Source organism: Physeter macrocephalus, chromosome 12 (assembly GCF_002837175.3).
Source record: "Physeter macrocephalus isolate SW-GA chromosome 12, ASM283717v5, whole genome shotgun sequence".
Lineage (NCBI taxonomy): Eukaryota > Metazoa > Chordata > Mammalia > Artiodactyla > Physeteridae > Physeter > Physeter macrocephalus.
The window spans coordinates 55,615,086-55,623,208 of record NC_041225.1 but is presented as its reverse complement, the minus strand read 5'-3'; the positions used below and the strand labels follow the sequence as shown (position 1 = coordinate 55,623,208).

General features: G+C 45.2%; 1 pseudogene; it reads right to left on the bottom strand.

The window, feature by feature from the left end:
• Nucleotides 1–1,682: 1,682 nt before the first annotated feature.
• On the bottom strand, nt 1,683–3,331 carry LOC102978400 (tyrosine--tRNA ligase, mitochondrial-like; annotated as a pseudogene).
• Between the last annotated feature and the right edge of the window lie 4,792 nt (nt 3,332–8,123).

Genomic DNA, 8,123 nt, shown 5'->3' with positions numbered 1-8,123 from the left:
CATCTGTTAGTTCGGATACCCGTGGCACAGTATAAGACCAGACAGAGTTCACTTATGGGCTGAGCTGGTGTTTTTCCACAGGTGAGCTCTCAGCTGTATGTATATCCATCTACCCTTGGCAAGGACGAGACCTGGTGCAATCCAGTGTCCCTAAGCTAGTGGTGTATTTGGAGAGTCTGCTATTGCCTTGGAGGCTGTTAAGTCCTTGAGGGCAAGGCACACGGAATCATTACTCTGAATCTTCAGGCAGCTAATAAGGTGTTACAGCCTGCAGGCATTGGATAGATATTTGGTGTTTGCTTCTCTTCTCCCACATGAAATCTCAAGATTCCGTCATCTGGGGAGTCAGTTCCACCTGGTCGCTCCTCTTCCAAGCTCAGCTTCGGGAAATAAGGAGTGTGTCTTCCCACATACGGCTCTGTTTTCAACTTAATGTGTTTATGTCAGTACCTAGAAACCATGGTGACAGGCACCATAGAAATAGAGAGAAAGAGCAGGGAGGTGGAATACAGAAAGGGAGGACCCCAAACACCAGGGGGCTGGAAGAAGTGTCTTTGTGACACCAGTGTTTATTTTGAGCTGGCAGGAGTATTTATCATGTCTTTGTGCACAGCCTCTCCCCCAGGAACGTAAATGCCATTCACTTCCTTATGCACTTACATCCTCCTGGTCTCCAGAGGAGAAGAGACGCTGCATTCAGTGTATAAGGATACACATAATCATCACTACTTCTTTTTTTTTTTTTTAACATCTTTATTGGAGTATAATTGCTTTACAATGGTGTGTTAGTTTCTGCTTTACAACAAAGTGAATCAGTTATACATATACATATGTTCCCATATCACTACTTCTTATCTTTGTGTCACTTGTCACTTTTCGGTGTACGTTCACGCACATTACTTCCCTCGTTGGATCCTACCTCAGGGCAGATAGTATTCACTCCTATTTTTCTGATGAATTTGATGTTCAGACTAACTTGTCCAAAGTCACATGGCAGGTCAGGGGTCAGAGCTAACCTTCAGCTCTGCTTCCTTGAGCGGGCTTCCCTCTGCTAAGATTGGGCTGTGCAACGATGGAAATTCAAAGCAGGTGGGACCGATGGCTAGCGCATCTTGGCCAGTGTCATTCAGGTTAGAATGTGCTGTGTGGAGTGATCTGAGTCATGGAGTGACAGCTGGCGCTTCTGCAAGAAGCCCACAGAAAACGGTGATTGGCTGCAGGAGAAATTTTGCTAATTTTATGTCCCGAGACAAAGGAAAAGGTAAACCATAAATGGACCCTGTTTTCAAGGCTGATGGCTCCTTGCCAGCACAAGTGAACTTCAGTGCTCTCAGCTTGATCTGCCTGTGCTGGTCCTGAGAAGGGCCACACAGCTGTCTCTATCCCTCCTCAAAGCAGACTGAGCCAAATGTGACAGGAAATAAGAGTCCTGGGTGTGGTTGGCATGTTCCAACTTCATATCTGTGACCCCCTTCACGCACGTCTGATGTAGCTGAACGGTGCTGCCTACAAGTCCTGCAAATTCTTGTTCTCGTGTTACCGAGCAGGACCCTATGAGGCCTTCCTGAGACACTTCTCCCCTGTCCCCCATCTGCCTATTGTTTGATTTGCACAAGCGAAGTAAGTTCGTATGTCTTGAGAATGAATTGTGGATAAGTTTGAACAACCAGAAGGATTTTTCATCATTGCTGAAGCCATTTTATAATGTAGAAATTTCTTTTTCCTATTTTAAGTAACCAAAGTCCATTCTTTTTTTTTTTTGCAGCATGCGGGCCTCTCACTGTTGTGGCCTCTCCCGTTGCAGAGCACAGGCTCCGGATGCGCAGGCTCAGCGGCCATGGCTCACGGGCCCAGCCGCTCCGCAGCATGTGGGATCTTCCCGGACCGGGGCATGAACCCGTGTCCCCTGCATCGGCTGGCAGACTCTCAACCACTGCGCCACCAGGGAAGCCCAACGTCCATTCTTAAGAATACGTTGTCCAACAACTAAAACAGTCTCAGAATTTGTTACTTGTCTGTGATTTATACTGATTCCGTCTTCTGTTATCTTCTGATACCCTCAGGGTCCATTTGAAATGGCATTTGCTTTGCAGCAGGTATCTAGGATGCTTGTTCCAGGGTCAAGAACTAATTCAGAAGATGAAGCTTCTTTTAAAAACTCTAAAAGAGTTTGATCAGACATGACCTCTAGTGCATCTATGCTACCATGATAAAGGGCTTGTGTACACCTTTTAGCAGACTCCAGTCCTTCTTGTTCGTGAACAAACTTTGTTACTTCTGCAGCGAGTCACTTCTGACCACCCCGCTTTTCTGGCTGTCTGACATGAAGCTACATTATGTGGTCAATCTCTGGAAGGGGCAGAAAAGTGAAGAGCTTCAGGGACCTTTCTACCAAATCATCTTGCTGCCTCACAAAGAATTGATACAATTCAAATGGAGATGTCTTATCTGTTTAGCCAAACAGCATTGCCAGCGGACTTTCCCAATTTTGCTCCAGTTGTAATTAGAGGAACAGATTCTAAATATGTCTTCTCCAGTGAACTTATGGATGAACTCATATCCAGACATGATATTGCCCAGCTGATCAGATCCACCTAGTTGGACCCGGCATCCATAAGGCTAGAACAGGTAGTAGCAATCATAGGCCTGGAGCACCTGGTATTAAAAATTTGGCCAAACTCATGCCTTCCAGGCTCTTGAGCTGAGTCTGCATGCTCAGTGGGCTCAGAAGCGTGCCCCTGCGGAAGTGGCCACCCACTGCAGCTAGGAAGTGCACCAGGTGATACTTCTGGGACCACGCCGAGGTGTCCAGCAAGGTGAAGCTGCCCTGGGTCCACCCGTTAGTGAAGAGCTGCTGGTGATCAGCCGCCAGGGCCTTGAGCCCTTGCTGCAGGGCGGGCGCGTTGATTTGCAGGTGCTCCGCGTCCAGTGCCTCGCGCTCCTTGGAACCACCGCTCGGGTCTCCCAGGCGCGCCGCGCGCGGCCCCTCCCACCAGCGCGACCGTGCTGTGGCCTGCTCGCTGGGAGTGAGACAGGCCCAGCAGCGCCAGCAGATGCCCCACATGAAGTGAGCCGGCCGTGGGGTCGAAGCCGCGTGTAGATGATCTGGGGCAAGTTGCCCGCCGCGCCGCGGTGGAAGAGCTCTGGGAGCTCTGTCTTCATCCCCCTCCCGGAGAAGAATTCCTTGAACAGACCCCGAGCCTTCTGCACCACCAGAAACCCCTGAGCGCCCGTGTGGGCCTCACGCAGCCCCAGGGGGCCGGACTCATGACCCTCCTCAGGTACCAAACCACCGACCCTGGGAGATGCACAGCCACATGGGCGCCGCCATCTTGGCGAAGCCCCAGGCTAAGAGGAAGAGGATGATGAGGATGGACATGAACACGATGAAGATGAAGGTGGTCCGCCTGAAGGCTGTGAGGAGGAGGAGGAGGAGGAGGAGGAGGAAACGGTGCTGGTCTGGTTTGGTCTTGTCTGATCCTTGAGACGTCTCTGGTGAGTGGCAGGTGTACTTCCCTACTGGGATGCCTTGATCGGAGATTTTCCTTTTTGGGGGGGCGGGGGGAAAGGTGTAAGACGTGGTCACCTGGTTTTGAGCGGAGTGCCGCTTTAACTGGGTTTTCCCCTCTGAGCTGAGGCCTCTTTCCGCCGTCCGGCACCGCCTGAGTGGTGCTGGGAAAGTCCGGTAAGACTGAGGCTGGTCTGGACCCCCGTTTGGACAGTAGGTAGGAAATTTTCCATTCTCCTGCTAGGGAACTGCGACCCTGAGAGGCCAGCGAGCTCTGGTTTATCTAGTTCTGGTCTGTTTCCGGTAATACCGGCCCTGTGAAAGAACAATGGGGAAACTGAAAGCCTGCATGATACTTTAAAAAACAAGAGTTTCCGAGTATGGCTAATGTGGAACAAAGTTCACTGGCCCGACTGCCCAGCTGGAGTAAACTTTGAAAGTTGGAATTTAGTGACAATATAATTTCGGGAGGCTTGACTATCCTGGCAGAGAAATGTCCAAGTCTTTCTTAACCTACCTCAATTTGAGTGGAAACAAAATCAAAGATCTTGGTATAGTAGAAGCTCTGCAAAATCTTAAAAATTTGAAAAGTCTTGACTTATTTAACTGTGAGATCACAAGCCAGGAAGATTATAGAGAAATTATTTTTGAGCTGCTGCAGCAAATCACATACTTAGACGGATTTGACCAGGAGGACAGGGGGAATCGGTCCCAGGAAGGCCCCATAGGGTTCTGCTGGGTTACAGACTCAGTCTTAAATCTGAAATGATCAAAGGTGACTGGAAAGCTATAGAATATGGCAAAGAAGTGATTAAGGGACCCACTCTTTAGGAAAAGAGGGATGAGCCAATTTGGACTAGTTGGAGAGTAATTATAGGACCCAAAATCATTTTTTAATCTCCCAACTAGTTGACATTATTCAATAAAATTTTTAGAATTATTTTTGCACTTGGCTTATCTCTCTTTTTTAAAATTGTGGCAAAAAAAGCCATAAGATTTATTATCTTAAATATTTCTAAGTGTACAGTGTTAAGTATATTCACACTGTTGTGCAAGCAACCTTCAGAACTTTTTAATCTTGCAAAACTGAAACTCTGTGCCCATTGAACAACTTCCCATTTCCTGCTGCCTCCAGCCCCTAGTTACTATCGATGTAATTTCTGTTTCTATGAATTTGACTTCTCTAGATATCTCATAGAAGTGGGATCATACAGGATTTGACTTTTTGTGACTGGTTTATGTCACTTAGCATAATGTTCTCCAGGTTCCTTTGTGTTGTAGCATGTGTCAGAATTTCCTTCTTTTTTGAGGCTGAATAATATTCCATTGTATGTATACATGCATTTTAATGATATCTGTTGATGGATACTTGGGTTGCTTCCACTTCTTGGCTATTGTGAATAGTGCTATTATGAACATGAGTATGCAAATATCTCTTCAAGATCCTGCTTTGGATTCTTTTAGATATACACCCAGAAGTGGGATTGCTGGCTTGTCTTTGTCTGTTTGGGCTGTTGTAACAGAATACCATATGCTGGGTGGCTTATAGACAGCAGAAATTTATTTCTCATGGTTCTGGAGGCTGGAAAGTGCAAGATCAGGGCATGATTAGGTGTCTGGTGAGATTTGCTTCCTGGTTCATAGACGACTGTCTTTTTACTGTGTCCTCACATGGTGGAATGGATGAGGGAGCTCTGTGGGGTCTTTTTTATAAGGGCACTAATCCCAAAATAAGGGCTCTGACCTCATGACCTAATCACCTCACCTCCCAGAGGCCCCAGCTCCAAATGCCATCACAATGAGGGTTAGGATTTCAACATAAGAATATTAGGGGGAAACAAACATTCGGTCCCTTACAAGGGTCATATGGAAATTATATTTTTAATTTTTTGAGGAATCTCCATACTGTTTTCCACAGTGGCTGCACTATTTTACTTTCCTACCAGCAGGGCACAAGGGTTCCTATTTTGCCACATCCTGGCCAACAGTTGTTATTTTCTGGTTTTTTTTGGTAGCGCCACCCTGATGGATGTAAGGTATTATCTCATGGTGGTTCTGACTTGCATTTACCTAATGGATGGTGACGGTGAGCATTTTTTTCATATGCTTGTTGGTCATTTGTATATCTTCTTTGGAGAAATGTCTAGTCAAATCCTTTGCCCACTTTAAAATTGGGTTGTTGTTGTTATAGTTGTTATTATTATTGAGTTGTAGAAGTTCTTTATATATTCTGGATAGTAACCACTTACCAGGTATACAATTCGCAAATATTTCCTTCCATTCCGTCGGTTGCCTTTTCACTGTTGATTGTGTCTTTTGATGAGGCTTATTTCTTTCACCAGTCTAAAGTTTTTGGAGGGCACAATTATATATCAGGGGCATCTTCAGTAAATGATTGTGGAGCGAAGCAAGGAACATACACTGAGGGGAGTTAGACAACATGCTTTTAATGAGATGGGATTTAAGTTTTGATGGGCAAGGCAGGCTCCGAGTGGAAATGCAGATGGCATTTGTGTGTGGCCCCCTCTTTCATCTGTTCCTCTCTGCTCAGGCATGAGGCTCTCTATCAGCAAGGTGATACTGAAACCCAGTTCAGTTTGACAAATGGTGTGGCAGGCACTGTGCTGGGAGTTACAAAGGAGGGCAAGGAAGGCAAAGCTCTACCCTTACCAGGTGCCATCCTGCAGGGAGATAAACAAGATGGGAACTTCAGTGTAATGTGAGGAGGATGCCCTCAGGTAGTGGTTACTCACTGTAGGAAAAGAGGCAAAGAAGGGCACCTAACCTGGACCAAGGGATGACGGAAACCTTCCTGGAGGAGGTAGTCCTGAGGTTGTTTGGCACCTGGCCTGGTCTGCCCTCAATAAAGGGCAGCCTTGAGCTCCTCCACTCCTCAGAACCCAGGGGGGTGGGGTCACCATCCAGAATCAGCCGGAAGAGGGCGCACCACTGCAGGAGCAGAGCTGCAGGGAGGATGTCAGGATCTACTGTATTGTGTTATATTTCCCCACTAACAAGCTCTCTATTTAAAGGTGCAAAAAAAATTCTAGACAGTTTATTGAGGAATTTCAATAAACTTTATTTCCTTTGGAAAACTAAAAGGAGCAATATATATGACTGACGAATTTATTTCAAAAATTAAGTGCTTAAGGGAATTCCCTGGCAGTCCAGTGGTTAGGACTCCACTGCTGAGGGCCTGGGTTCAATCCCTGGTTGGGGAACTAAAATCCCACAAGCCACACAGCATGGCCAAAAAAATAATAATAACTTAAAAAATGCTTAAAAAAAGATTTATTGTATTTACTAACATTATGCTTCTTAGGTGCCAGTTACAGCTCTAAGAACTTTACATGTCTTTAACTTACATGTATTTACTCACAACAGCCCTGTGAGGTAGGTATTATTATTACTCCCCTATGAAGACAGGGAAACTGAGGCACAGGGAGGCTAAGTAACTGGCCCAAGGCCCCCAAATTAGGAAGCAGCAAAGCTGAAATTTGAACCTGCAGCCTGGCTCTAGAACCTGTGCTCTTGGCATTGGATGCTTAGATTTAAAATTTTTTTTTAATTTTTAATTAAAAAAAATTGAAGTACAGTTGATTTGCAATGTTATGTTAGTTTCAGATGTTCAGCATAGTGAGTCAGTATTTTCATAGATTATATGCCATTAAAAGTTATTACAAGATAATGGCTATAATTCCCTATGCTATGTAATATATCCTTGCTGCTTATCTATTTTATACATAGTAGTTTGTATCTTTTAATCTTATAGCCCTAATTTGTTCTTTCCCCCTTCCTTCTCTCCTTTGGTAACCACTAGTTTGTTTTCTGTATCTGTGAGTCTTTTTCTGTTTTGCATATACATTCATTTGCATTATTTTTTAGATTCCACATATAAGTGGTATCATATAGTATTTGACTTTGTCTGACTTATTTCACTAAGCATAATATTCCCTAGGTCCATCCATGTTGCTGCAAATGGCAGAATTTCATTCTTTTTTTATGACTAATGTGGTATCATATAGTATTTGACTTTGTCTGACTTATTTCACTAAGCATAATATTCCCTAGGTCCATCCATGTTGCTGCAAATGGCAGAATTTCATTCTTTTTTTATGACTAATATTCCATTGTATATATATACCACATCTTCTTTATCCATCATCCGTTGATGGGCACTTGGGTTGCTTCCATATTTTGGCTATTGTCAGTAGAGCTGCTATGAACATTGGGGTGCTTGTATCTTTTTGATGGGTGGTTTGACTATTACCTGCCAAAAAAGTTTTTCCACTTAAACCAACTTGATCCAATAGAATATGTGTTATAAGGTCATTCCTTTTAAGACTCCATTTCCTCACTTGCACCTTATGAAAAATTCACCGTTGACTTAGTTGCTTGATGTAGGACTTGGTGTCACAGAGCCCTGGCACATCACCCAGGGGCTCCTGAAGTCACCTCTTAGCTCTGTTGTTCAGGTGCCTGGGAACCTTACTTAAAGCCACACTTTAAAAAGGCTCAGGGCTTCCCTGGTGGCGCAGTGGTTGAGAGTCCGCCTGCCGATGCAGGGGACACGGGTTCGTGCCCCGGTCCGGGAAGATCCCACATGCCGCCGAGC